The 27,989-nt window shown below is 51.1% G+C and overlaps 1 protein-coding gene across 1 annotated transcript in view; it reads left to right on the forward strand.

Annotated features, from left to right (window-relative positions):
* FANCA (FA complementation group A) overlaps window positions 1–27,989 on the forward strand; it is a 522,319-nt gene that overhangs the window by 450,791 nt on the left and 43,539 nt on the right. The window lies entirely within an intron of this gene.

The following is a 27,989-nucleotide window of genomic DNA, read 5'->3' on the forward strand; positions in this document are numbered from 1 at the left end:
TTAGGCCTCTAAAGTTGGTGCAGCTTCTTTTCTAGTGCGAGTGGTAGTGCATGCCACTACAGCGGCAACGCATGGGCACGTTGCTCTCGCACCGAGCTCTGCTCTCTATGCCTCTCCGAGGGGGAGGGTGGATTGGTGCCGTTGACTCCACGCAGAAACGCAATCTAAAGCTAAAACAAACACAGAGGCGTCTTTGAAGGCTGCCGCCCCTCCCTGCCAGGTGTGGGAATATCAGTCATGTTTTGCAGGGCTGAGGGCCTCTCTGGGCTGCTTCGGGGGGGGGGGGGGGTGAGGACCTTCCCCCTCCGCTGTCTTTGGTGGGGCAGGGCATTTTTAATCAGAGGGAGCCCAATTTGGGTTAGGAAGGGGATCCTTCTGAGGATATGTCAGAGGATCCCATGCCATTTTCCTCTGAATTTGTACTACTTATGCACGCAGCATGTTTGGCGCAAAAGACAGCCGGGAGGACGGGCCAGGCTCAGGGGTCCAGGTCTCAGTGGCTGGCTAAGAGATCTGAAAGTTCTGGGGGCCCAGTTTTGCGCAAGGTGTCCAGGATCCTCGGAATGAGGACTGCGCTGGGCAGACCGGATGTTGACTTCGATGAGTTGGAAGGGACTTCGAAGGTTCCAGCCTTTCAGGATCCATCCAGGGCTGACACTGATCCAACTGCTCCCGATAAAGGTCCGGTTGGGCCAGATCTGGATGGAGGGTTGAGCCAGGTGCCGGTGTCAGAGTGAGACGACCCTAAGGTGGTGTGTTGATTCCAGAAAGAGGAGTTGTGGCCCTTAATTCCGCATGTTCTCGAGGAGCTGAGGATCAAGGTTCCTCAGGAGGAGTCCAGTCAAGCAGGAGTGGACCCAGTCATGGATGGTCTGAGGGGTCCAGCAAAAGCTTTTCCTTTTCACAATTCTGTGAAAAAGCTGGTGGTCAGGGAGTGGGAATACTCCTGAGACGGGCCCGAAAATAGGTTGGGCGATAGCTAAGATATATCCATTGCCGGAGGACACCCTCGAGTTGTTGGCACTTCCTAAAGTGGATGCATCAGTGTCTGCGGTCACTAAAAAGACCACCATCTCTGTGGCTGATTCAGCGGCACTGAAGTACATGCAGGACAGGAAGTTGGAAATTAATCTCAAAAAGATATTTGAGGTGTCTGCGCTGGGCATTCAGGCTGCTGTGTGCAGTAGCTTCATGCAGAGGGCCAGTTTGCACAGGGTTCAGCAGTTGCAGGCCACAAGATCATTATCTCCATCAGAGGCTAAGTAGATGGACTGTCTGGAGGCAGCAGCAGCTTATGTAATGGATGCCATATATGACCTGATTAGAGCTTCTTCGAGAATTATGATGTATGCGGTTTTGGTCAGAAGGCTCCTTTGATTAAGGAACTGGTCGGCAGATGTGTGGTCTTAAGTCTCAGTTGAGAGCCTTACCATTCAAGGAAAAGCTCCTATTTGGCGAGGACTTAGAGGAGCTCGTGAAGCATCTCTGGGAGACCAAAGGGCATAGGTTGCCAGAAGACAGGCCCAAAGGTAACAAAGATTCCTTTGTGGGACGGTCCCAGTTTCGAGCAAATAGGCGGTTTCATCCTGGTAGGCCCTTGGTGGAGGCTCAGAGGCAAAGCGCCAGGAGGCAGCAATCCTGGAACCAGTCCTTTCGAGGGGACAAAAAGCCAGGCAGAGAAGGTCTCAACCAGGGCTCTGGTGGAGCCAAGTCCACCCAAAGAAGTGAAGCTGGTCCACTCCTCTCTTCCTTCTATTGGAGGACATCTGACTCTTTTATGAGGAGTGGACCAAAATCACATCAGACCGGTGGGTCCTCAGCTTGATAAGAGATAGTTACATATTAGAGTTCTCTGCCCGCTACAGGACTTGTTCATGGTGTCCCCTTGCACTTCGGCCCCAAGAGAAGGGTAGTTCAAGAAACTGTGGATCGGTTACTAGCGCTGAGAGCCGTGGTTCCGGTTCCTGTGGGGGAACAAAGGACAGGAAGGTATTCCATATATTTCGTGGGTCCAAAGAAGGAGGAGGGGTCCTTCTGTCCAATTTTGGATTTAAAAAAGGTGAATGTCACTCTCAAGGTTCCTCGTGTTCGAATGGAAACACTACCTTCGGTGATAGCAGCAGTGCGCAAGGGAGAGTTTCTAGCATCTCTAAACTTGACCGAAGCTTATCTACATATTCTGATTCATCTGGATCACCAGAGATTTCTCCGCTTCATGATTCTTGGCAAGCATTTTCAGTTTTGTGCCCTTCCTTTCGATTTAGTAATGGCGCCATGGACATTCATCAAGGTGATGGTGGTGGTGGCAGCAGCGCTCAGAAAAAGGGGCATCTTGGTTCATCCTTACCTGGACGACTGGCTCATTCAAGCAAAGTTGGAAACCCTTGCTATTCAAGCGGTGGCTCGAGTCTTGCAGCAATTGAGATCGCTGGGCTGGGTGGTGAGTCGGGCGAAGAGTCATCTCACCCCCCTCTCAAGTTCTGGAGTTCTTTGGAGCGTGTTTCGACACCAGGGCAGGAAAGGTCTTGCTGACAGAGGATCGTATTCTTAAGTTGCAGAGTCAGATGTGCAGATTGTTGGATGCGGAGGTGCACATGGTCTGGGATTACCTTCAAGTGTTGGGTTCTATGGCCTCAGCGTTAGAGCTAGTTCCTTGGGCATTTGCACACATGAGGCCTCTGCAGTGTTCGCTTCTATCCCGGTGGGATCCTTTGTCGAAGCAGTATCATCTTCCAGTGTCTCTCGAGCCTACCAGGTCCAGTCTTTCATGGTGGCTTGGTCAGGAGCATTTATGGCGCAGAGTGGACTTAGAAGTGCCAGACTGGATGGTGTTTACCACGGATGCCAGTCTCTCCGGCTGGGGAGCAGTATGCCAGTCAGTCAGTGCAAGGGCAGTGGTCTAAGAAAGAGAAGTCCTGGACAATCAATCGTTTCGAGATGAGGGCAGTGAGGTACATGTTGACTGCATTTCTGCCTCCGTTGAGCAGCTGCACGGTGCGCATCTTGTTGGACAATGCGACCATGGTGTCTTATATCAATCGACAAGGGGGACAGAGCAGCATCCAGCTATGCTAGTGGTGTCTCACATTGTCAGTGTGGACAATGTGCAAGCGGACTTTCTCAGTTGCCAGAAGCTGGATCCCGGGGAGTGGGAACTGTGGAGGAGGCGATGGCCCTGATATGTCACCGGTGGGGTACTTCCCATCTGGACTTGATGGCATCGTAGAAGAATACTAAAGTGTCCCGATTCTTCAGTCACAGAAGAGAACACAGAGCGGAGGGTGTAGATGCTCTAGTGCTCCCTTGGCCTTGAGGGATTCTTCTTTACGTGTTTCCTCCATGCCCTCTGGTAGGAAACCTGATAAGACGAATAGAAAATCACCCCGGCGAAGTGATTCTGGTGATGCCAGAGTGGCCAAGACGCTCGTGGTTTGCGGACCTAGTCAACATGGCAGTGGACGGTCCATTGCGACTTGCTCATTTACAGAAGCTTCTTCAACAAGGTCCAGTATTTTCAGAGTGGGCAGATCGATTTTGTCTCGCAGCTTGGCTTTTTGAGAGGAGACATTTGAGAGAAAGGATATCTGGAGGATGGCATTTCCATCCTGTTGCAGGCTAGAAAGACTTCCACTTCTTTATCATATGTAAGGGTCTGGAAAGTTTTTGAGACCTGGTGCATGGGTCAAGGAATAGCCTCGACTCAGGCCTCTATAGCTCACATCTTGGCATTTTTGGAACAAGGTTTGGTAAAAGGCTTGGCCTTTAGCTCTCTTGTTCAGGTTGCGGCCTTGGGTTTCCTGCAAGGCAAGGTGCATAGACGGTCTTTGGCTGCTCACCCAGATGTGGTTCGTTTCCGTTGAGGGACGAAACATCTGCGTCCTGTGCAAAAGATATCTCATGACCTCAATTTAGTCCTTAGAGAGTTGCGTGTGGCTCCTTTTGAACCTTTAAAAAGGGCTACGATAAAGGAGCTTACTTTGAAGGTGGTGTTTGTTCTGCCTGAAGAATTGTGGCGCTTCAAGCATTGCCATTCTGAAGATTTCAGATTCTGGGATATCTGAGGACAGTGCCCTCCTTTCTCCCAAAGGTTGCGTCAGTGTTTCATTTGAACCAGACCATGAAACTTCTGGTCTTTACAGATTTGGACGCGACAACTCCCCATGCTAAAGACCTACGATGTTTGGATATGAAGCAGGCCTTGTTGAGTTAACTCGAAGTCATCAATAACTTCAGGGTGTCTGACCATATCTTTGTGCTATGGAGTGGCCCTAAGAAAGAGCAGAAGGCTTCAAAGTCCACGATAGCAAGATGGTTGAACGAGGTAATAAGCTTGACTTATTACCTCGTTCAACCATGTAAGGGACATCCGGTCCAGTTCGGTCTCAGATGACTTGGGCAAGTGTCAACTGGTGTTGCCAGAAGAAATTTATTTACACTTTCACCAGACATTATCGGTTGGATGTCCAAGCCCCAGAGACCCTTAGCTTTGGTGAGAATGTTCTTTGCGTGGAACTCTCATAGTCCCACCCTAATTAGGGAAACTTGGGTACATCCCAGGAATCTGGACTGATCCAGGTATGAACAGGAAAGGAAAATTGGTTCTTACCAGCAAATTTTCATTCCTGGAATACCACGGATCAGTCCAGAGTCCTGCCCTGTGTGGGGGAAAGTTCACTTGTATTTCTGACTTGATTCTGTTTTATATAGGATGCAGAGCTGCTTAAGATTTCAAGTTTATTCTCCTGGTTTGGAGTTTTTTGAGTGAACAGTTTTCTGTTGAGGTTTAGCCTGTTTTCCCTTTGCTCGTTTGTGGAAAGTTATTTGAGTTAAGGTTGTTATAGGGATCATCTTGGCTTGGGAACAGGTCAATACTGAGGAACTGCAGGTGGCACCCCAAGTTATATGCCAGTGCCGGTGAAACTTTCTCTGTCTTCATCTGCTGGAAGGGAGGCAGAATCCCGGAAGGATGGACTGATCCGTGGTATTCTAGGAACGAAAATTAGCAGGTAAGAACCAATTTTCCTTTGAGGTTTCAGTTCCTCCTTTACAGCACTTGGAAATGTAATGGAGGTTGGTGTTTGCAGAAGGTTCTGCAGCCTTGTTTGTAGGGATGTGCATTCGTGCGTCCATTTGCTTCATTCGTTTGGACGCCTATCAAGTATCGAACGAATTAACGCACAACGAATGGTGGGTGCCTAATGGACGTGCTTATCATTTGTTTTGTGCGTACATTCGTCCGTTCATTATATATGCGCTTATGCACAAAACGAATGGACATCAAAACTAACAAATGCACATCCCTATGCTTGGCCATATTGATTGACGTCTGTTCAAGAATTCAGTTCTATGGAATCTGGAGCTTGGGGCTGCATAGGTGTGAGAGCTACCTGAACTTTGCACTATGGAAATACAAACCCAAATAAAGAGCAAATGACAAAGGAGAGGGCTCGTCATCCTGTCAGAGTGTTCAGGGAATAAGGGAAGGGCTTACCATCTTATTTATTTATTTATTTAAAACATTTTCTATACCATCATTTAGTAATATACCATCACAACGGTTTACATTTCGGCACGAAATAGGTTGGTTAGGTTTCTAGGTTATCCATGGTGTGCCAATATTTAACGGTTACATAGTTCAGTAATATACTCAAATGAGAGATGGGTTGGGGTTACCATTTATATGATTTTGGGATAATCATATATGTGTATACTGTTTCAATTTAATATTTAATAATGGGTAACAAATAATAAAATTGTCAAATTTTCCGTTTCCCTGTACGTACCCGGATCAGTCCAGACACCTGGGTTGTGACTCCGCACCAGCAGATGGAGACAGAGCAAAACTTGACGGGCTCCCTACATATAGTAAGGTGCCACCCACAGCCCCTCAGTCTTTCTCTGTCTCCAGCAGATGGGGCAGGTCCACCCACAGTCTCGGGGATCCTTGGTGTTTTTTTTTTGGCTCGGGGTAGTCAGTCAGGGGTCTATTTGTATTTAATCCTAAGTAGTTAGGGCAGTGTGTCTTTAAAAAATAAATAAATAAATAAAGAAGAAGAAAGAAGACATAAAGAAGATAGAAGTCTCCCGTCGGGGGAGCCTCCCAGGAGGGTGGAAGGTCCTGAGAGGACCATCCCCTCCAGGTCGAGGCCGCTGCTGAGGGTCGAGGACCCGGCCTGTGCTGGCAGCAGCGTCGGGGGTGACACCGGGGAGCCCGGTTCACTCACCCCCGCCGGAGCTGAAGACTGCAGGACCTCGGCTAGCGCCTAAGTATAAAAAAAAAACAAAAAAAACTTAGCGGTTTCTTTTGTTTTGACCTTGCGGCGCCGGCTCTCTCTCCCTCTTCGCCGTCGTTCCGCCGTTCGAGTGCGATCGCTTAGCGGAAGGGGGGCGCTGGGTGGGGAGCCCGTTCGTCGCTGCGAATGCCGAGAGGGTCAGCGTGTCGCGCATGCGGCTCTGTGCGCGCGCGTCTTTCCCGCGATGGGGTCTGTTCCAGCTGCGTCTCCGGCGGCGAGGGCTCGTTGGCGGTCGCCCGGGAGGGTCGATCGCGGGGTGCCCGTTCGCCGTCGCGTGCCGGAGGCTCGGAGCCCGCGTCCTCGGACCCGTTCCCGCTTAGCGCGGGAACGGAAGCCATTTTGTCCAGTGTGAGGGAAGCCACGAGAAGGGCACTCCAAGATGGCGCCCAGCCTCCCTCGCTGTCGCCACAGCCCAGGATTTCGGGGGGAGAGCCCCCGGGACCCCGTGGGTCGGGGAGCCCGAGTGCGGTGGAGGGTTCCTCCGGATCGGAGGGCTCATTTTCAGAAGATTTCTCGTTGTTGCTACAGAAACTCGCAAAGTATAAGAAATCGCGTCTAAAACCTGGGAAAGCTTCCGGGGGGAAGGAAGCGCTCTCCCGGCCCCGGAAGAGAGCCGTGCGGACCCGGGACGCCCGGGGTGGGCCACGAGAAAAGAGACAGCCGCGTGGCGACCCACAGGAATCGGAGTCGGCGTCCACCGCCTCCTCGGACGAGGAAGCGTTGTCGGGAGCCCCTGAAGGCCAGGAGGGCCATGAGGACGAGGGGCAGGCCCAGCCGGGAGCCGGCAAGGGGCCGCAGGCGGCGGAGGGTGATGACCCCAAGGTCGTCCGCCTGTTTCGTAGGGAAGAACTTTCTCCCCTTATCCCGGCTATCCTGGATGAGATCGGCGTGGATCCTCCACCTGTGGAGTCCCGGCAAGGGGTCAAGATGGATCCGGTGCTGCTGGGCCTGGCGGGCCCTGCGCTTGCTTTCCCTTGGCACTTCTCGGTCTCAGATATCTTGTTCCGGGAATGGGATACCCCGGAACTGGGGCTGAAGGTGAGTAAGGCTATGGACAAGCTTTATCCCCTTCCAGAGGACGTTCTGGAACTGCTGCGCCTTCCACGGGTGGACGCGGCGGTGTCGGCAGTGACGAAGAGGTCCACCATCCCCGTTACGGGTGCTACGGCCCTCCGGGATATCCAAGATAGGAAGCTGGAGGTGCAGTTGAAGAAGATCTTCGAAGTGTCCGCACTGGGAGTGCGGGCAGCCATGTGTAGTACCTTTGCACTGCGAGCGGGGCTCCGGTGGGCCCAAGTCCTGCAAGCGAACGCCGACCTCTCCTCAGGGGAGGCTACTCAGGCGGATAACTTGGAAGCGGTGATTGCCTACAGCGCTGATGCGATGCACGATTTGCTCAGAACATCGGCCAGAGCTATGGTGTTGGCGGTCTCGGCGCGTCGTCTCCTCTGGCTTCGCAACTGGGCTGCGGATGGGGCGTCCAAGGCCCATCTGGGTTCATTACCCTTTAAGGGAAAGCTCCTGTTTGGAAAGCAGCTGGACGATCTGATGCAGTTCCTGAGCGAGAATAAGGCTTTTAAGTTGCCGGAAGATAGACCCAGGCCTCGGTCGTCCTTCTCGGCAAGAAACAGGTTCCGGTCTAACCGCCGGCAGCGGCCACAGAGGGCGACGGGGTCGGGTCAGTCCTATCGGTCCGGATCGGCTAGATCATCCTCCTGGTCGCAGTCCTTTCGAGGAAAGAAGTTCAACAGGACTGATGGACCCTCGTCCGGCTCGGGGTCCAAGTCGGCCCAATGAAACGAGACGGGTCCATTCCTCGTTGCCGCCAACCCTCGTACCTTACGTGGGCGCGAGGCTCACCTTGTTTTACGAGGCATGGACCAGAATTACTTCCGACCAGTGGATCCTCGCTGTGATAAGAGGCGGTTACGCGTTAGATTTTGTTCGACTCCCGGTGGACAAGTTCCTCGTCTCACCCTGCAAGGCTCTCGTCAAGCGCGCCGCTGTCCGGACCACCCTCCGGCGTCTAGAGGACCTGGGCGCAATTACTCCCGTGCCGCAGGATCAGCAGGGCACGGGAAGGTACTCCATTTACTTCGTGGTCCCAAAGAAGGATGGAGCTTTTCGGCCCATTCTCGATTTAAAGGGCGTCAACAGGTGCCTGCGGGTACCGCGGTTCAAGATGGAGACGATCCGCTCGGTGATTGCCACGGTTCGTCCGGGCGAGTTCCTCGCTTCTCTGGACCTTACGGAGGCGTACCTTCACATCGGGATTCAGCCAGCTTATCACCGGTACCTGAGATTCTGCATCCTGGGCGGCCATTACCAGTTCAGGGCTCTTCCCTTTGGCCTCGCCACGGCTCCACGCACTTTCACCAAGGTGATGGTGGTGGTGGCTGCTCAGCTCCGGAGAGAAGGGCTGCTGGTGCATCCTTACTTGGACGATTGGCTCATCCGAGCCAAATCGGAGGCCGAGTGTCGGCAGGCGATTGCCAGGGTCTTACAACTCTTGCGGTCACTCGGTTGGGTGGTCAACTTGTCCAAGAGTCATCTGCAGCCTACGCAGCGGTTGGAGTATCTGGGGGCCCTGTTCGACACCGAGAGGGCCCTGGTGTCGCTGACTCAGGAGAGAGTGGTCAAGCTCCAGCGACAGGTGCGACATCTCTTGTCCATGCGGTGCCCGCTAGTTTGCGATTACCTGAGGGTCTTGGGTTCCATGGCGTCGACCCTCACTCTGGTCCCTTGGGCATTCGCTCACCTGCGACCGTTACAATCAGCGTTACTTTCCCGCTGGAAGCCGGTTTCGGAGGAGTTTCATCTTCCATTGCCTCTCACGCCCTGTGCCAGGGCCAGTCTGCTCTGGTGGCTCTCCCGAGATCACCTGTCAGGAGGGGTGTCTCTGGTCAAGCCCACCTGGACGGTAGTGACGACGGATGCCAGTCTGCTCGGCTGGGGGTGGTCTGCGGAGGGCCGCTCGGTCCAGGGGCAGTGGTCGAGCCAGCAGTCGAGGTGGTCCATCAACCGCTTGAAGACCAGGGCGGTGTTGTTGGCCCTGCAAGCGTTTCTTCCGTGGATACGGGGCCAGGCGGTTCGGGTGCTCTCGGACAACGCAACCACGGTAGCGTATATCAATCGTCAAGGGGGCACGAGGAGCCAGCAGGTGGCGGAAGAGGCAAGGTTGCTCATGATCTGGGCGGAGCAGCACCTCAGTGGCTTGGCGGCGTCTCACATCGCAGGTGTGGACAACGTGCAGGCGGATTTCCTCAGCCGGCATCGGCTGGATCCAGGCGAGTGGGAGTTACCAGACTTGGTGTATCGCCTCATCTGTGCCAGGTGGGGGGCGCCACGCCTGGACCTGATGGCCACCGCTCACAACGCAAAGACCCCACGGTTCTTCAGCCGTCGGAGGGAACGGGGCGCAGAAGGAGTCGATGCTCTAGTACTTCCCTGGCCCACGGACGTGTTGCTATATGTGTTTCCCCCGTGGCCTCTGATCGGCAAGGTTCTTCGCCGAATCGAGTTACATCCGGCGGACGTGATCCTGGTGGCGCCGGAGTGGCCAAGGCGCCCGTGGTTCGCGGACCTCATTCAGCTGGCGGCGGAGCCTCCGCTTCGGTTTCACGGGGCCGCATCTCTTCTTCGCCAAGGACCCGTCTGTTTGGAGGATGCGGATCACTTTTGTCTCGCGGCATGGCTTTTGAAAGGGCGCGCTTAAGGACTAAGGGGTACTCTGAGGCTGTGATTGCTACCTTGTTGAGGGCTCGAAAACAGTCTACGTCCTTAGCCTATATGAGGGTGTGGACGGTTTTTGAAGACTGGTGTAGTACTCATGAGGTGGACCCGGTACGTCCACCGGTGCCGGGGGTCCTCGCTTTTCTTCAAGAGGGTCTCTCGAAGGGGCTGGCCTGGAGTACCCTGAAGGTACAGATAGCTGCGCTTGGTTGTCTGCGCGGTAAGGTTCGCGGTGTGTCCTTGGCATGTCATCCGGATGTGGTGCGTTTCCTTCGCGGGGCTAAGCATTTACGCCCTCCGGTACGGAATCCTTGTCCGGCATGGAATTTGAATTGCGTGCTCTCGGCGCTTGGGGGAGCACCGTTTGAGCCTCTTAAGCGGGCAACGCTGAAAGATCTTACCTTGAAGACCGTGTTTCTAGTAGCCATTACGTCTGCTCGTCGGGTCTCGGAATTGCAGGCATTATCCTGTCGGGAACCGTTCTTGCGATTCTCGCAGGGCGGAGTTTCTCTGCGGACTGTGCCGTCCTTTTTGCCTAAGGTGGTGTCCTCGTTTCACGTAAATCAGTCAGTGGACCTTCCAGGTTTTGAGGTCGGGGATCAGATGACCAAGGGGATGAAAGAGTTAAGGAGGCTCGACGTTCGCAGGATTCTGCTTCGGTATCTGGAGGTTACGAATCCTTTCCGGGTTTCCGACCACCTGTTTGTTCTCTGATCCGGGCCTCGCCGGGGATCTGCTGCGTCGCGGGCCACTATTGCGCGTTGGCTCAAGGAGGCTATTAGCTCCGCATATCTTCTGCACGGTAAGGTGGCACCTAAGGGGCTTCGTGCTCATTCCACTCGGGCGCAAGCCACGTCCTGGGCCGAGGTTTCTCAGGTGTCCACGCAGGAGATCTGTAGGGCTGCGACGTGGAAGTCCTTGCATACTTTCACTAAGCATTACAGGCTTGATGTACAGGCGTCTGAGGCGCCGGGGTTTGGAGCGAGTGTCCTCCGAGCGGGACTCTCTGCTTCCCACCCTCGGTAGTTTGCTCTGGTACATCCCAGGTGTCTGGACTGATCCGGGTACGTACAGGGAAAGGAAAATTAGTTCTTACCTGATAATTTTCGTTCCTGTAGTACCACGGATCAGTCCAGGCTCCCGCCCGTCTGTTCGTTACGATGAAGAGAGAGAGAGTCCGCTCGTTTGGTTATTCGTACTGCAATTGTTCCAGTTCTTGGCATAATGCCACTTGCCTCTGGTCTGAAGTTTTCGGTTTCCAGCCAGGGGGTGTTTGAATTGGTTTTTTAAAATTGTTCTAGTTAGTTAGTCGGGCACTGGTTTGCTTTGACAGTTCGTTCGACTGAGGGGCTGTGGGTGGCACCTTACTATATGTAGGGAGCCGTCAAGTTTTGCTCTGTCTCCATCTGCTGGTGCGGAGTCACAACCCAGGTGTCTGGACTGATCCGTGGTACTACAGGAACGAAAATTATCAGGTAAGAACTAATTTTCCTTTGTTGGTGACTTTCAGCTGTATGTATTGTTAGTCATCGCTCTCATTGTGAAATGCTTTTTTGAAAAGCCAAGTTTTTAGGCCTTTTTTGAAAAGTTTTAATTCTTTCATTAATCTCAGTTCAAGTGGTAATGTGTTCCACAATAATGGTCCTGCCAAAGATAGAGCTCTCTTTCTCACTTGGGTCAACTTTGCTGTTCTGACTGAGGGTATGGTTAGCAGTGCTTTATTGGCCGACCTGAGATTTCTTTGTGGGACATGTAATCGTAAAGCAGTGTTTAGCCAGTCAGCGTTTTCGTCATTAATTAATTTATGGATTGTGCAAAGTGTTTTGAATTGTACTCTCTGTTCTATTGGGAGCCAGTGTAAATCTGCAAGTGTTTGGGTAATATCTCTTCTGCCTTTTCCAGTAAGTATTCTGGCAGCTGAGTTTTGTAGTATTTGCAGTGGCCTGATTGTGGTGTATGGTAAACCTAGGAAGAGTGTGTTGCAGTAATCCGTGCTGGCAAATATTAGTGCTTGTAGTACTGTACGAAAGTGTTCCTGGGTTAATAAGGGATTTAGTCTTCTAAGGACCATTAGTTTGGCATAGCCTTCTCTTACTTTTATTGATATGTGTTGTTTAAGGCTGATTTCGGTGTCCACAATAACTCCTAGGTTTCTAACCTTATCATTTAACTCCACTAATTTATCATTTTTAAGTTTGATGGGATTTTGAATTCTTACAATGTTTTTCCGTTCAAGGTGTATAAATTCCGTTTTTTCTATGTTAATTACTAGTTCCATTTGAGTTAATAGTTGTTTTATTATGTCTAGATACATCATTGCAAAGTTCAGTGTTTTCTCAATTGACTCTTCCACTGGTAGAATTAGTTGGATGTCGTCAGCATATATGTAGTGTATGATACCTAGCCCTGCTAGTAGGTGGCAGAGGGGGAGCATGTAAATGTTAAATAGAGTCGCTGAGAGTGCTGAGCCCTGGGGGACTCCTGTTTTTAGGCCAATCTTGTCTGATATTGTGTTTTTTATCTTTACCTGAAAGATCTATTTGTAAGATATGATGTGAACCAGTCAATTGGTTTTTTTTGTAATCCAATTTCTTCCAGTCTTTTTAATAGTATGTTATGGTTCACTGTGTCAAATGCTGCGGACAGATCTAGTAGTATCAAAATGTAGTGTTTGCCGCTATCAAATCCACGTAGTACGCTATCTGTTAGTGAGATTAGTAATGTTTCGGTGCTATAGTGTTTTCTGAAACCATGTTGTGATGGGTACAGTATGTTATTGTTGTCTAGATGTTCTGCTAATTGCTTTTGTACTGCTTTTTCTATTAATTTTGCGAGCATAGGCAGGTTTGAAACCGGTCTATAGTTACTTAAGACGTTGGGGTCATTATTTCTTTTTTTTCAGAATTGGTTTGATTATTGCATTCTTCAGTGGGTCTGGCATTACTCCTTCATTGAGTGATAGGTTAATTATTTTTGCTAATTTTGTCAGTGTGCAGGGAATAGGGAGGCTCGCCATCCTGTGAAGTGTGCAGGGGGAATAGGGGGGGCTCGCCCTCCTGTTGAGTGTTCTGGGAATAGAGGGGAGGGCTTATAATTTGGGGATTTAGCACCAAAGGCCTCAATCTCTCACTTTTATGTTCCTACATTCCATTTTTTCTGAAGATTTTAGTTTGAATATCTGGTTTTTGCTGTTTAACAGCATTTTAGTAGCTATATTGAAACTGCAGAAAACTGTAGGGATGTGAATCGTTTTTTGACGATTTAAAATATCGTCCAATATATTTTAAATCGTCAAAAATCGTTAGAGGTGCGATACAATAGGAATTCCCCCGATTTATCGTCAAAAATCGTAAATCGGGGGAGGGGGGAGGGAAAGGGGGAGGGCGGGAAAACCGGCACTTAAAACAACCCTAAAACCCACCCCGACCCTTTAAAATAAAACCCCCACCCTCCCGAACCCCCCCAAAATGTTTTAAATTACCTGGGGTCCAGTGGGGGGGGGGTCCCGGTGTGATCTTCCACTCTCGGGCCACGGCTGCGTTAATAGAAATGGCGCCGGCGCTACCTTTGCCCTGTCATATGACAGGGCAAAGGTAGCGCCGGCGCCATTTTGGTTCCTGTCCCCCGATGTCACGAGCGCAGGAGATCGCTCCCGGACCCCCGCTGGACCCCCAGGGACTTTTGGCCAGCTTGGGGGGGCCTCCTGACCCCCACAAGACTTGCCAAAAGTCCAGCGGGGGTCCGGGAGCGACCTCATGCACTAGGGCCGTATTGCAAAATGGCGCTGGCCATATTGCTGTATTGCAAAATGGCGCTGGCCGTATTGCCGTATTGCAAAATGGCGCCGGCCATACGCCGGCGCCATTTTGCAATACAACCCTAGTGCATGAGGTCGCTCCCGGACCCCCGCTGGACTTTTGGCAAGTCTTGTGGGGGTCAGGAGGCCCCCCCAAGCTGGCCAAAAGTCCCTGGGGGTCCAGCGGGGGTCCGGGAGCGATCTCCTGCTCTCGTGACGTCAGGGGACAGGAACCAAAATGGCGCCGGCGCTACCTTTGCCCTGTCATATGACAGGGCAAAGGTAGCGCCAGCGCCATTTCTATTAACGCAGCCGTGGCCCGAGAGTGGAAGATCACACCGGGCCCCCACTGGACCCCAGGTAATTTAAAACATTTTGGGGGGGTTCGGGAGGGTGGGGGTTTTATTTTAAAGGGTCGGGGTGGGTTTTAGGGTTGTTTTAGTGTGCCGGTTTTCCCACCCTCCCCCGATTTACGATTTAAACGATTTTAAAAAAAACAAAACTGCGACGATCAGATTCCCTCCCCCCCCCAGCCAAAATCGATCGTTAAGACGATCGATCACACGATTCACATCTCTAGAAAACTGAACTTTGTAAAAGTTGTTGTAATTGAAGAACTTTTGAGGCAATAATTCAAAGGTCATGATATCAGAAGAAGGAATCTGTAAGGTGTACAGTATGATTCCAGTGCACTTGGGAGAGCAGAAATGGAAGTTCCTGTTTGTACCCTGGATCAGTCCAGGTGAGTGGGTTTTTGCATCCCTACCAGCAGATGGACGCAGAGAAACAAAACTTTGAGGCACTGCTACATAACCAAGAGTGCCACCTGCAGTCCCTCAGTACTTCTGTCTCCAGATGGTAGACGTGCATACTTGCAGTCTGGAGGTTGTGTTTTTAAATAAATAAAAAAAAAAATAAATTAAAAAAAAATTAAAAATATATATATATATATATATAAAGAGAAGAGGAAGATAAGATAATTCAGCTCCCCGAGATGTTAGGTTCCTTCGTGGGGGGGGGGGGGGGGGGTGTGGCAATCCCTGTCAGGACTCAGCCCTTTTTTGGCAGGGGAGATAGATAGCCAGGGGCCCTGGTTCCCACACTCCCTTGGTGTGCCTGGTTCCTCAGCAGGTAGCCTCCAGAAGCAGGGGAGTAGTCTTCCTTCCTGTTTTTCCTTTAGGCCCTGTTTCTTTAAAAAAAAAAAATTAAAAATGGACCAGGAGGCTGCAGCAGTGTTTGTGTGCAGGCCTCAGGAGCAGGTAAGCTTGGTTTTTTTTTCTCTGCTAGGAGGGAAGCAGGCAGGAGGGAGCGGGCTGAATTTGCCTGCCTGTATCGAGGTTGGGTAGTGCTGTATTTCAGCACTGGGACAGTGATCAGTGCGATCACTGCTGTTATGTTTATTTTTAGGCCTGACCATGTGTGCAGGTCCGACCACCCAGACATGCCGGCTCCCGCGCAGTGCGGCAGACTTTGCCGCAGCTGCGGGCTGAGGTATTCTCGCCTCGATGCGACCTCGTTTTGACGCAATTGCGCTTCGGGGGGGGGGGCTGGGACCTCGGTGGGACCCCGGAGGAGCGCTGAAAAAGTGCAGGTGGCTGGGTCAGCTCCTGAGGGAGGCTCGGGGGGGGGGGGGAGGGGTCAGAGCAGCCGATGGCCATTTTGGCAGCACATGCAGAAGTGCATGCTGCCATTTCTGAGCCCCAGGATTCCTTTCCTACACTTTTTCCTGTGAGAAAGGACCCTGCTGGTGGCAGGGGGTGGGGCTCGGGAGGGAGTCGATCAGGACTCTTTCTCCTCGGACCTGGAGGCCTTTTCCACGGGTTCTGTGCTTCTCCTTCATAAGGCTTATTTAGCCTGGAAGTCTGATACCGTATCTCCAAAGGGATAGAGACAGGATGGAGGCGGTCCAGAGAAGGGCGACCAAAAAGGTGGATGGTCTTCATCGAATGACTTATGAGGAGAGGTTAAAGAATCTAAATATGTATACCCTGGAGGAAAGGAGGAGCGGGGTCATATGATACAGACGTTCAAATACTTGAAAGGTTTTAATGATCCAAAGTCAACGACAAACCTTTTCAGTTGGGAAAAAAAATCAGCAGAACTAGGGGTCACGATTTAAAACTCCAGGGAGGAAGACTCAGAACAGATGTCAGGAAGTATTTCTTCATGGAGAGGGTGTTGGATGCCTGGAACGCCCTTCCAAAGGAAGTGGTGAAGACTAAAACTTTGAAGAATTTCAAAGGGGCGTGGGATAAATACTATGGATTCATAAAGCCTGGAGGATGGGAATGAAGAGAAGAGGTATGGGGGTAGCTTGCGGGAATGACGGCTACTACCTGGTGATTAATACCCTTATTCAGTAAACGTTCACACGGTTAATGCGACTCCAACATTGCTCTATGCTTCAACGGCAAGAGGAAATGTGGAAAAGAGGATTTGCATTCCGGCAACAACCAACAAGGTAGCACAGTCTGGGTAAACAAATAAGCATGGGAGTAGCTTGCTTGTTGCGGCGATTACTACCCCAAACCAATTAAACCTGATACTTCACTTGGAAAGCATATCCAGTGCAGCTCACTGCTTCAACAGCAGGTGGGGGGGGGGGGGAATGAAGAAATAGGATTTACATCCAGACAACATGTAACAAGGCATTGATCTGAGCAGTATGAGTATACAAACATCGGGGTAACTTGCTCGATACGACGGTTACTACCCTCAAACATTAAGCCTTATACTTCACTTTGATGCAGCGCCAACACTGCTCTCTGCATCAGTGGCGGGGTTGGAAGGAAATTAGACTTCAGTGCCAGGAAAATTAGTGGAAAGTGTTCTAAACATCAAAATCACAGAACATATAGAAATACATGGTTTAATGGAACAAAGTCAGCATGGCTTCACCCAGGGCAAGTCTTGCCTCACAAATCTGCTTCACTTTTTTGAAGGAGTTAATAAACATGTGGATAAAGGTGAACCGGTAGATGTAGTATACTTGGATTTTCAGAAGGCGTTTGACAAAGTTCCTCATGAGAGGCTTCTAGGAAAAGTAAAAAGTCATGGGATAGGTGGCAATGTCCTTTCATGGATTGCAAACTGGCTAAAAGACAGGAAACAGAGAGTAGGATTAAATGGACAATTTTCTCAGTGGAAGGGAGTGGACAGTGGAGTGCCTCAGGGATCTGTATTGGGACCCTTTTCAATCTATTTATAAATGATCTGGAAAGAAATACGACGCGTGAGATAATCAAATTTGCAGATGATACAAAATTGTTCAGAGTAGTTAAATCACAAGCAGATTGTGATAAATTGCAGGAAGACCTTGTGAGACTGGAAAATTAGGCATCCAAATGGCAGATGAAATTTAATGTGGATAAGTGCAAGGTGATGCATATAGGGAAAAATAACCCATGCTATAATTACACAATGTTGGGTTCCATATTAGGTGCTACAACCCAAGAAAGAGATCTAGGTGTCATAGTGGATAACACATTGAAATCGTCGGTTCAGTGTGCTTCGACAGTCAAAAAAGCAAACAAAATGTTGGGAATTATTAGGAAGGGAATGGTGAATAAAACAGAAAATGTCATAATGCCTCTGTATCGCTCCATGGTGAGACCGCACCTTGAATACTGTATACAATTCTGGTCGCCACATCTCAAAAAGATATAATTGCGATGGAGAAGGTACAGAGAAGGGCTACCAAAATGATAAGGCGAATGGAACAGCTCCCCTATGAGGAAAGACTAAAGAGGTTAGGACTTTTCAGCTTGGAGAAGAGAAGGCTGAGGGGGGATATGATAGAGATGTTTAAAATCATGAGAGGTCTAGAACGGGTAGATGTGAATCGGTTATTTACTCTTTCGGATAGTAGAAAGACTAGGGGGCACTCCATGAAGTTAGCATGGGGCACACTTAAAACTAATTGGAGAAAGTTCTTTTTTACTCAACGCACAATTAAACTCTGGAATTTGTTGCCAGAAGATGTGGTTAGTGCAGTTAGTATAGCTGTGTTTAAAAAAGGATTGGATAAGTTCTTGGAGAAGAAGTCCATTACCTGCTATTAAGTTCACTTAGAGAATAGCCACTGCCATTAGCAATGGTAACATGGAATAGACTTAGTTTTTGGGTACTTGCCAGGTTCTTATGGCCTGGATTGGCCACTGTTGGAAACAGGATGCTGGGCTTGATGGACCCTTGGTCTGACCCAGTATGGCTCCGGAGCGCACTGTACTGTATCGGCCCGAAAGAGAGGAAGTTAGGGAAGCTGCAATCTGGCAAAAAGGTTTTTTCTCAAAGTTCTAAGCCCTCTGCTAAGAAACGGTCTACCCCTAAGGGAGGTGCGGAGCCTGCTCAGCCTAAGCATCTCCATGTCAGGGGGTTTCCCAGATTACTCCGGATACTTCTAGTCAGGAAACTGATCCAGAGGACCGAGACCTCTAGCCCAAGCCCCCACAGGGGGTGGATGTAGACCCTGATTTACAACACCAAGGCGCTATGCGTGGGATGCATGCTGCGGAAGGGGATAACCCTAAGGTGGTGCGCCTTTTTAGAAAAGGAGTTGGGTCCCCTTATTCCTTCTATTTTAGCTGAACTGGGCAATGAAGGTCCCCCAGTGGAGTCTAAACTGGGTGCTATGGATCCGGTGTTGCTGGGTCTGAGAGGCCCTGCTTCCTCTTTTCCCTTTCATTTCTCGGCTACAGATTTGCTTTTCCGGGAATGGGATACCCGGTATCTGGGTTCGAAAGTGAGTAAGGACATGGACAAGCTGTATCCTCTGCCAGAGGATGCTTTAGAGCTGCTTCGAGTACCCAAGGTAGATGCGGCACTGTCTGCTGTTACCAAGACGACCACGATTCCGGTTACTGGAGCTACAGCACTCAAGGACCTGAAAGACAAAAAGTTGGACGTGCAGGATTTTTGAGGTTTCTGCACTGGGAATGTGTGCAGCTATTTGCAGCAATTTCACCTTACGAGCGGGTCTCTGCTGGGTTCAGCAGTTGCAAGCTAACGCCGCCTTTATCGGATGAAGAGGCAGCCCAGGCAGGTCGTCTGGAAGCTTCGGTGGCATACAGTACAGATGCACTACATGATCTTTTGCGCACATCGGCCAGATCCATGATTTCAGCTGTCTCAGCTCGTAGCCTCCTCTGGTTGAGAAACTGGTCGGCGGGTGTCTCCTCCAAGTCACAGCTTGGGTCCTTACCCTTCAAAGGCAAACTTCTTTTCGGTAAGGTCCTAGAAGATATGATCCAATCTCTGGGGGAGAATAAGTTTCATTGGTTACCAGAGGATAGACCGAAATCCAGAGGCTCCTTTTCCTCTCGGGCCAGATTCAGAGGGAATCGAAGATTTCGCCCATCTAGACCACCTGCGGTCCCTTTTCGGCAAGCTCCTAATAGGCAACAGACCTGGTCCCAGTCCTTTCGGGGCTGCTGGTTTGGCAGGCCTGGTAACTCCCAGTTTGCTTCTGGTGCAAAATCATCACAATGAAGGGGCGCAGGTCCATTCTTCGATGCCAGAGATAGGGGGCAGACTGTTCCTGTTTTTCGAGGAATGGACCAAAGTAACGACGGACCAGTGGGTCCTTACCGTGATAAGAGAAGGCTACGCTTTAGATTTTGCATGGTGTCCTCACGACCGATTTCTAATTTCTCCCTGCGGTTACGAAACCGAGCGAAGAGCGGTGCAGGACACTTTGCAACAACTTCTGCAACTAGGGGCCATCTTCTCAGTGCCTCTAGAGGCAAGAAGGGAAGGCAGTTACTCCATTTACTTCATAGTGCAAAAAAAAAAAGAGGGATCCTTTCAGCCCATTCTGGATCTGAAGAGTGTAAACAGATGTCTCCTTGTTTCCCGGTTTTGCATGGAGACGCTCCGGTCAGTCATAGCCTCGGTGCGCAAGGGAGAGTTTCTAGCATCCTTAGTCCTCACGGAACGGTATCTTCATATAGGCATTCGGTCAGACCACCAGAGGTTTCTTCGGTTTTCGGTACTGGATCAACATTTTCAGTTTCAGGCTCTGCCTTTCGGTCTGGCTACAGCGCCCAGGACTTTCACTAAGGTAATGATGGTGGTGGCAGCCCATCTCCTCAGAGAGGGGTTTTGCTGGTGCATCCTTACTTGGACGATTGGCTGATCCGTTAGAAATCGAAAGCGCTTGCCCAGGAGGCTCTCCCGTGGACTTTACTGAATCGGCCCGCTTGTAAGCTTTATGGAGCAACAACACAAATTGTGAGGAAAAAGAGGAAGAGGAGGAGGCCCCCTAGGGCTATCCTCCATTGTAGGGGAAATAGGCTGTGAAGGTTCCCTGTCTGTTGGAACACCTTGCTGGGGTGAAAGAGGAGGAGGTAAAATCCCTTCTCCCAGCGCTGCACTAGTCACAACCCTGAAAGATTGACATAGGGCCCCCATTCCCTCACTGAAGGGGAACTGATCAGCCTCAGAGAGAATTGCAGCAGACGTCCCAACCGAGACCCGGGCAGACTTTGTTTTTACTAGTTTTGCAGTTTTAACATTTTTTTCGGCTCCTGGCGACCCCTCCCTTCCCGGGGAATACAAGCAGAGCAAAGGTCCTCCCTGGAGAGACACGCGCGGGCCAACCCGTATGCGCAGCAAACTGACGAACGCGGCATCAAGTTGTGACAGGAAAATTAATTTAAACAAAATTTAACAAAATTGTGAAGAAATAGCAAAAACAAATAGCAAATAACGCGCTGAGACAGGGAGTTAAAGAGAGAGCCGGCGCGGGAGAAATCGAAAGTAAAACTTTTTTTTTTTTTTTTTTAATTATAAAACTTGCCCGGCAGTGGTCCAAGGTGCTGATCCCTTTGGGTGGAGTGAACCGGGCTCCCCGGTATCGCACCCAAGCTGCTAAGAAGATAAGTAGGGCCCTCGACCCTGTGAAACAGCTGCCTTAGACCAGTGGTGGATGGTTCTCTCAGAACCTAACGATCCCCTGGTAGGCTTCAGACCACTGTGCTGCCACAAGCTGTTTTCTTAAACTTTTTAAAAATAAAGCTTAAATAAACCAGAAACAAAGGACAAAAAAAGCCCCTTAAACTAACTAAACACAAGAAAAACCAAGTAAGCACACAGCCCAGACTGTAGGTTTTGCACCTCCACCATCTGCTGGAGACAGAGGAATACTGCCGGACTGTAGGTGGCACCAGCCTATTTATAGGCAGAGTTTGTTTTGATAACTGCTCTGTCTCCATCTGCTAGAGGGGGTCAAAACCCAGGAGTCTGGACTGATCCAGGTACGTACAGGGAATTTTGGGTACTTGTACCATGGATGTCAGCCTCTCTGAATGGGGGGCGATTTGCCTGGGGAAATCGGTCCAAGGTCAGTGGTCGCCAGAGGAGGCAGTTTGCTTGATAATATCGACTGGAAACCAGAGCAGTGCTCAAGGCCTTGTTGGTGTTTCTTCCACTTGTTCGGGGCAAATCAATGCAAGTGTTCTTGGACAACGCGACGACTGCATTCATCAATCGTCAGGGTGGAACGAAGAGTTGTCTAGTGGCATTGGAAGCACAGGGAGCTGTTCCTGTGAGCGGAGAAACATCTGGAGAGACTAGTTGCTTCTCATGTGGCTGGAGTGGACAGCGTCTGGATCTGGGGGAATGGGAATTTGTCAATGGAAGCCTTTGCCTTGCTGCAAGCAAGGTGGGGCAAACCAGTGATAGACCTCATGGTGATTCCGGCAAATGCGAAAATGGATTGTTGTTTGTCGCAGATGGGAGGTCAGATCGGAGGGCATCAACGCTCTCGTTCAACTGTGGCCAACTCACCTCTTACTGTAAGTGTTTCCTCTGTGGCCGCTCGTAGGATGGTTCCTGCAGTGAATCGAAAGTCATTCAGGCAAGGAGATTCTGGTGGTGCCAGAGTGGTTACAGCAGCCGTGGTTTGCAGATCACCTGCGTCTCGCGGTAGATGGACCCATTCGCTTGGCTCATCTCTCAGGGTTACTTCATCAGGGACCTGTATTTTCAGACGGGGAGGGTCGCTTCTGTCTAGCAGCCTGGCTTTGAGAGGCAGCGGCTCGTTTGAAGGGATATTTGGAGCCAGTGATTGCTGTTACGCCTGTCGGTCGCAGACTGCTGCGACCGCTGTTGCTCACCTCTTGTCTCACTGCACTGACTCATTGGGGTAGACTTGCGGGCTCTGCCAGCTATCATCAGCCAGCTTGCCCCTGTTCCCGGGCCTCCCTGGATGGCATGGATGCTGCCGACCGCCATCTTGCCCTCAGAGTTCCTTAGGCACGCGCGCTTCTGGGCCAGCCTTATGCACGTCATGGCGGGAACCTCGGGGGCGTCACCCCCTGGATAACGTCATTCTCCATGGACTCTTAAGCCAGCTGGCCCTGTCTGCCCACTTCGCTCACTACGGACTTCCCGTTCCAGCTCCTGCTTCCTCGGCGTGAGATGTCCCGGGTACCCGCTCCTCAGGGGCCCTTTCCTCATCTCTGGCTATCCGCTCCTCAGAGGGCCTTACGCCTAGGACCACTGCCTGCCCCGCTCCCCGGGGCTTCCTCTGGAACCATTGCGTCTCTACTGTGAGTACCCCGCTCTGCGGACCACTACCGTATCTCTCTACTGAGGAACCCTCATTGGTGTACCCCGCTCTGCGGACCATTACCGGATCATCTCTACAGAGGAATCCTCTGTGGGTATACCCCTCTTCACAGATTCTGTGGCACCTCTGTGTCTGTGTGACTTTCTACTACACTCCCCGCTCTGCGGACAGTGTCACTCTCTCCAGTTCCTGCTGTCCCTTACACCCAGCAGCTGAGACCTCGCCTCCCAATGGTGAGGCTCACGGGGCTCCTTCCCGTAGGCGGTACCACCTCTCACCTTGGCCCAGGACCCACATACACACAAATCCCAACAATTGCAACTTTGCTTCAGGCGAGGAGGCCTTCCACTTCAATGGCTTATGTCCGGGTGTGGAGTGTATTCAAATCCTGGTGTTTGCTGAATAGAGTACAGCCCTTAGAGGTGGACATCTCGCAGATCTTGGAATTTCTGCAGTGCGGGCTATCTAAGGGGCTAGCGTATAATTCCCTTTGGATCCAGATAGCAGCTATGGGTTCCCTGCTTGGCAGAATTCAGGGAAAGCCGCTGGCTTCTCTTCCGGATGTGGCTCATTTCCTGAGAGGGGCAAAGCATCTGCATCCGCCAGTGTGGAAGATCTGCCCGGCATGGAATTTGAATTTGGTTCTTCAGGTGCTGTGTGGGCCCTCTTTTGAGCCAATGCAGAGGGTGTCGTTGAAGGATTTAACCCTGAAGACTGTTTTGCTGGTGGCTATCTGTTCGGCTAGGCGAATTTCTGAGCTGCAAGCATTGTCGTGAAGGGACCCTTTCCTCCGTGTTTTGGACGATGGAGTCTCTTTACAAACGGTTTTGTCCTTTTTGCCAAAGATAGTCTCCTCTTTTCACCTTAATCAGGTGGTCGAACTTTCTGCCTCTTCGAACTTGGCAGTCATATTATTTTGTGTTATCTCATGGTGACTATCCCTTTCAGAGATCAGATCAAAGAAGGGAAATAAGGCTTCTAAAGGCACGATTGCTCACTGGATAAAGGAGACAATAGCTGCGGCTTACATCTGCAAGGGTCGGCCAGTGCCGGAGGGGTTGCGAGCACATTCCACTAGAGGCGCAGGTGAACTTGTGGGCGGAGAGTCATCTGCTATATTCACAAGAGATCTGTCATGCAGTGACGTGGTCTTCCCTCCACACTTTCACCAAACGTTATCGCTTAGATGTGCACGTTCCAGAGGAAGCGGCGATGTTTGGGGAGAGTGTATTACGCGCTGGTCTTCCAGGTTCCCGCTCAGAATACAGGGGCTTGGGTACATCCCGCTCGTCTGGACTGATCTGGGATACGAACAGAAAAGGAAAATTGGTTCTTACCTGCTAATTTTCATTCCCTGTATGTACCTGGATCAGTCCAGACAGTGGGTTATATCTCCCTTCCAGCAGATGGAGTCAGAGAAAAACTCGTAGGGCGCCCTCATATAAGCAGGTGCACCCTCTGCGCCCTCTTCAGTATTCTTCTGACTCTAACAGATGCGATTGTTAGAACCTGCGGTTCCACCTCTTTACTTTTATAGATTGAACATTAGCCTTTCTATTTTCTCTTTTGCTCTTGTTCTTTCTGAGGATGGATCAAGTTTAATACAGCAAAAAAAAAAGAGAAAGCAGTTACAGCTCTCAGTGCTTAAGCACTAAGGAACTTGCAGGCTGAACTGTTTTATTTCTACCTTGTATCAGTCTTGTGGATAAGTTCTGTCTCATTTTCTCCACAGATTTTAAATATTTTCGGATTCTTTGGGGTAAAGTTGGTGGTCCAACCTCTTCCCCTTTACCAACACCTAGCTGCTCTGAGAAGTCGCATTCCTCGGGGCAGTTTCAGCAGAGACACGTCATTCCTCTGCTCGAAGGAAATTATTAATCAAGAGAGGGAGTTACTATAGCGTTGGTTTTTCCTCAGAGCGGAGGTTTTTGCTTACCCACTCTCTCTCCGGGGGTGTTTCTTGGCAGCTCGCTGCTCCTCTCCCTCCCCCCATGCCATGATTTTCACGATGTGGTGCCTGTGGAGAGCCCGGATCCCGGCTCTCCAGAGAAGGCATATGCTCGAGGTGCATCCCCGGCGGGGAGGGTCCCTTGGCACTGGCTCCTCGCGCAGCAGCGCGGTCTCAGGCACGCCGGACTCCCGGGGGGGGGGGGGGGGTGTCGGCCCCGTTCCCATCTGACACGGGAACGGTGGCCATTTTGAATTGTATGTCAGCTGCTCCAGCGCAGCCCTCTGAGGATTTAGACATAGGATTTTCACCATCGCCGCCGATCTTGACCCATGTGAGCCCTCTGGACCTGGCTACACCTCCTATTACATAATGCCTATTTAGCCAGATTGCAGCAACAGCAAGATCCAGTTCCAAAAAGTAAGCAGGCTGACTGATCTCCATGATATTGCGGGGTCAGGGTCTACCCCGGGGCCCTCCAGGGTCCAGCTGGTTCCCCATCCTGTTTTGTCTGCCCCTGCACCTCAGGATCCCATTGATCCTGATCCAGATGATCTGTTGTTTCACATGCAGGTTGAAGGGGATGACCCTAGGGTCCTGCACCTTTTCCAGCGGGATGAACTGGACCCCCTTAATTCCTCATGTTCTCAAAGAATTGGATATTGAGGCTCCCGAGCCCACCCCTGGCACCAGTGGAGTGGCTAAGAAAGGGAATCCTGTCTTGGCAGGACTTCACCCGCCAGCAAAAACTTCCTTTCCACGAGATGCTTCTCCAATTACTGTCCAGAGAATGGGATACTCCTGATACCACGCTCCGAGTGTCCAAGGCTATGGACAAACTTTACTCACTTCTAGAAGAGTACCTGGATCTTCTCAAGGTTCCCAAAGTGGATGCGTCCATCTCTGCTGTCACTAAACGAACGACCATTCCGGTCACTGGAGGAGCCGCTCTCCGGAATCTGCAATACTGCAAGCTGGAGGTGTACCTCAAAAGAATTTTTTAGGTGTCTGCCCTGGGAGTAAGGGCCGCTGTTTGTAGTTCACTCATGCAATGTGCAGGTCTCAGATGGTTTCAACAGCTGTTTAGTGCAGAACAGCTACCTCCGGATGAAGCGCAGCAGGCAGATCATCTGGAATCTGTCATAGTGTATGGGCGGATGCTCTATACGACCTCCTCCGGGTTCTTGCCAGATCAGTGGTTTCAGCAGTCTCTGCTAGACGCCTCCTCTGGCTAAGGAATTGGTCAGCGGATTCCTCTTCCAAGACTCACTTGGGGTCCTTGCCCTTCAAGGGGAAGTTGCTTTTTGGAGAAGATATGTACCAGATCATTAAATCTCTCGGAGAGAACAAGGTGCATAAGTTGCCTGAGGATCACCCTCAGACCTCCAGGATGTTCAGCTCCACCAGAAGCCGTTTCAGAGGACAGCGATGTTTTCGCCAGTCCATGCCGGTCTCGCTCCCAATCCTGGTCTCATTCCTTTTGGGGCCGGAGGCCAGCCCGGGATGGTCTCTCCCAGACTTGCACCTTCCAAATCTTCCCAATGAAGGTGTACTGGCCCACTCTTCGACCCCCAGGATAGGGGGGCGTCTCTCCCTCTTCTACGAGGAGTGGGTCAAGGTTACCTCTGATCTCTGGGTGCTAGATATTGTAAAGCACAGCTACGCTTTAGAATTTTCTCGCCCCCTAAGGGACAGGTTCCTCTCTTCCCCTTGCGGACCAGTGAAGAAGCAGCTCGTAGTGCGTCAGATGCTCGACCATCTCCTAGCTCTGGGAGCAATCCTTCCGGTACCGCCGACGAAACAAGGGTCAGGCCATTATTCCGTTTACTTTGTAGTTCCCAAGAAGGAAGAGGGGTCCTTCCGTCCAATTCCCAACCTCAAGATGGTCAACAGAGCCCTCAAGGTTCCTCGCTTCTGGATGGAAACGTTGCGTTCCGTCACTGTGGCGGTTCACCAAGGAGAGTTTCTAGCTTCCTTGGACCTGACAGAGGCCTATCTGCACATCCCTATCTTCAAGGACCACCAGCGTTTTCTGCACTTCAAGATCCTCGGTCAACACTTCCAGTTTCAGGCCCTGCCTTTCGGCCTAGCGACTGCTCCCCGCACTTTCACCAAAGTAATGGTAGTGGTGGCGGCAGCCCTGCGAAGAGAGGGAATCCTGATGCATCCCTATCTGGATGACTGGCTCATCCAAGCGAAGTCCAGGAAACTGTGTCAGCAGGCTGTCGTCCTACGACTTCTCTGCTCTCTAGGTTGGATCATCAATCTCGCCAAGAGCAGCCTCACTCCATCGCAGTCGCTGGACTTCTTGGGAGCGCGCTTCGATACCAGTGTGGGCAAGGTTTTTCTTCGCCCGGACCAGGCCCGGTCCCTCATCTCCCAGATACAACGCTTCAGTTGCCTCCCGCTCCCCACAGCATGGGACTATCTTCAGATACTGTTCTCCATGGCCTCAACTATCGACTTGGTTCTTTGGGCTTTTGCGCATATGCAACCATTACAGAGAACCTTACTCTCCCGCTGGAAACCAGTGTCCCAGAAGTTTCAAGCCCTCCTGCCACTGTCAGATGTGGCCAAGGACAGCCTGATGTGGTGGCTCAGTCTGGAGCATTTATTGCATTGAGTGAACTTGGAGGTCCCTCAGTAGGTGATCATCACCACAGACGCCAGCCTCTCCAGCTGGGGGGCGGTATGTCAAACGCAATCGGCTCAGGGCCAGTGGACGTCAGTTCAGGCGATCTGACCAATAATTCGACTGGAAACCAGAGCAGTGCGTCTAGGGGGAGGAAGCGTTTCAACGCTAGTTCATCATCAAGCCGTACGGATACTCTCCGACAGTGCGACCACAGTGGCATACATCAATCGTCAAGGAGGAACAAGGAGCCGTCATGTGTCTCAGGAAGCGGACAAGCTGATGGCTTGGGCAGAGCTTTAACTCTCTGCCTAACGTCGTCCCACATTGCGGGAGTGGACAATGTGCAAGCGGATTTCTTAAGCAGTCAACACTTAGATCCTGGGGAGTGGGAACTCTGAGGACGCAGTAACATTTCTCTTTCGCTGGTGGGGCCCCCCTCACATGGACCTGATGTCCACTCAAAGGAATACGAAGACCCCCCGCTTCTTCAGTCGCAGAAGGGAGCACAGGGCAGAAGGAGTGGATGCGCTGGTCCTCCCATGGCCACGGCACCTCCTGCTATACTTGTTCCCTCCCTGGCCCCTGGTAGGAAAGGTAATTCAAAGAATAGAGAACCACCAAGGACCGGTGATCCTAATGGCGCCAGAATGGCCACGAAGACCGTGGTTTGCGGACTTGATAAACCTCAAAGTGGACGGCCCACTTCGGCTGGGACATCTGCCCTGCCTTCTGCGTCAGGGTCCTGTATTTTCGACAGGGCAGATCGCTTCTGTCTTATGGCTTGGCTTTTGAGAGGCGCCGGTTGAGAAGACAAGGTTACCAGGAGGATGTTATTTCGACTCTCCTCAAAGCCATGAAAACTTCCACTTCTCTCTCCTATGTCCAGGTCTGGAAGGTTTTTGAGGCCTGGTGTGTGTCTTCCTTCCTTCAGTGAGGCCTGGAGAAAGGATTGGCCTACAACTCACTGCTGGTTCAGGTGGCAGCCCTTGGCTCCCTCATCCAGCATCTGGACGGGG

Source organism: Rhinatrema bivittatum, chromosome 7, assembly GCF_901001135.1.
Source record: "Rhinatrema bivittatum chromosome 7, aRhiBiv1.1, whole genome shotgun sequence".
Classification (NCBI taxonomy): domain Eukaryota; kingdom Metazoa; phylum Chordata; class Amphibia; order Gymnophiona; family Rhinatrematidae; genus Rhinatrema; species Rhinatrema bivittatum.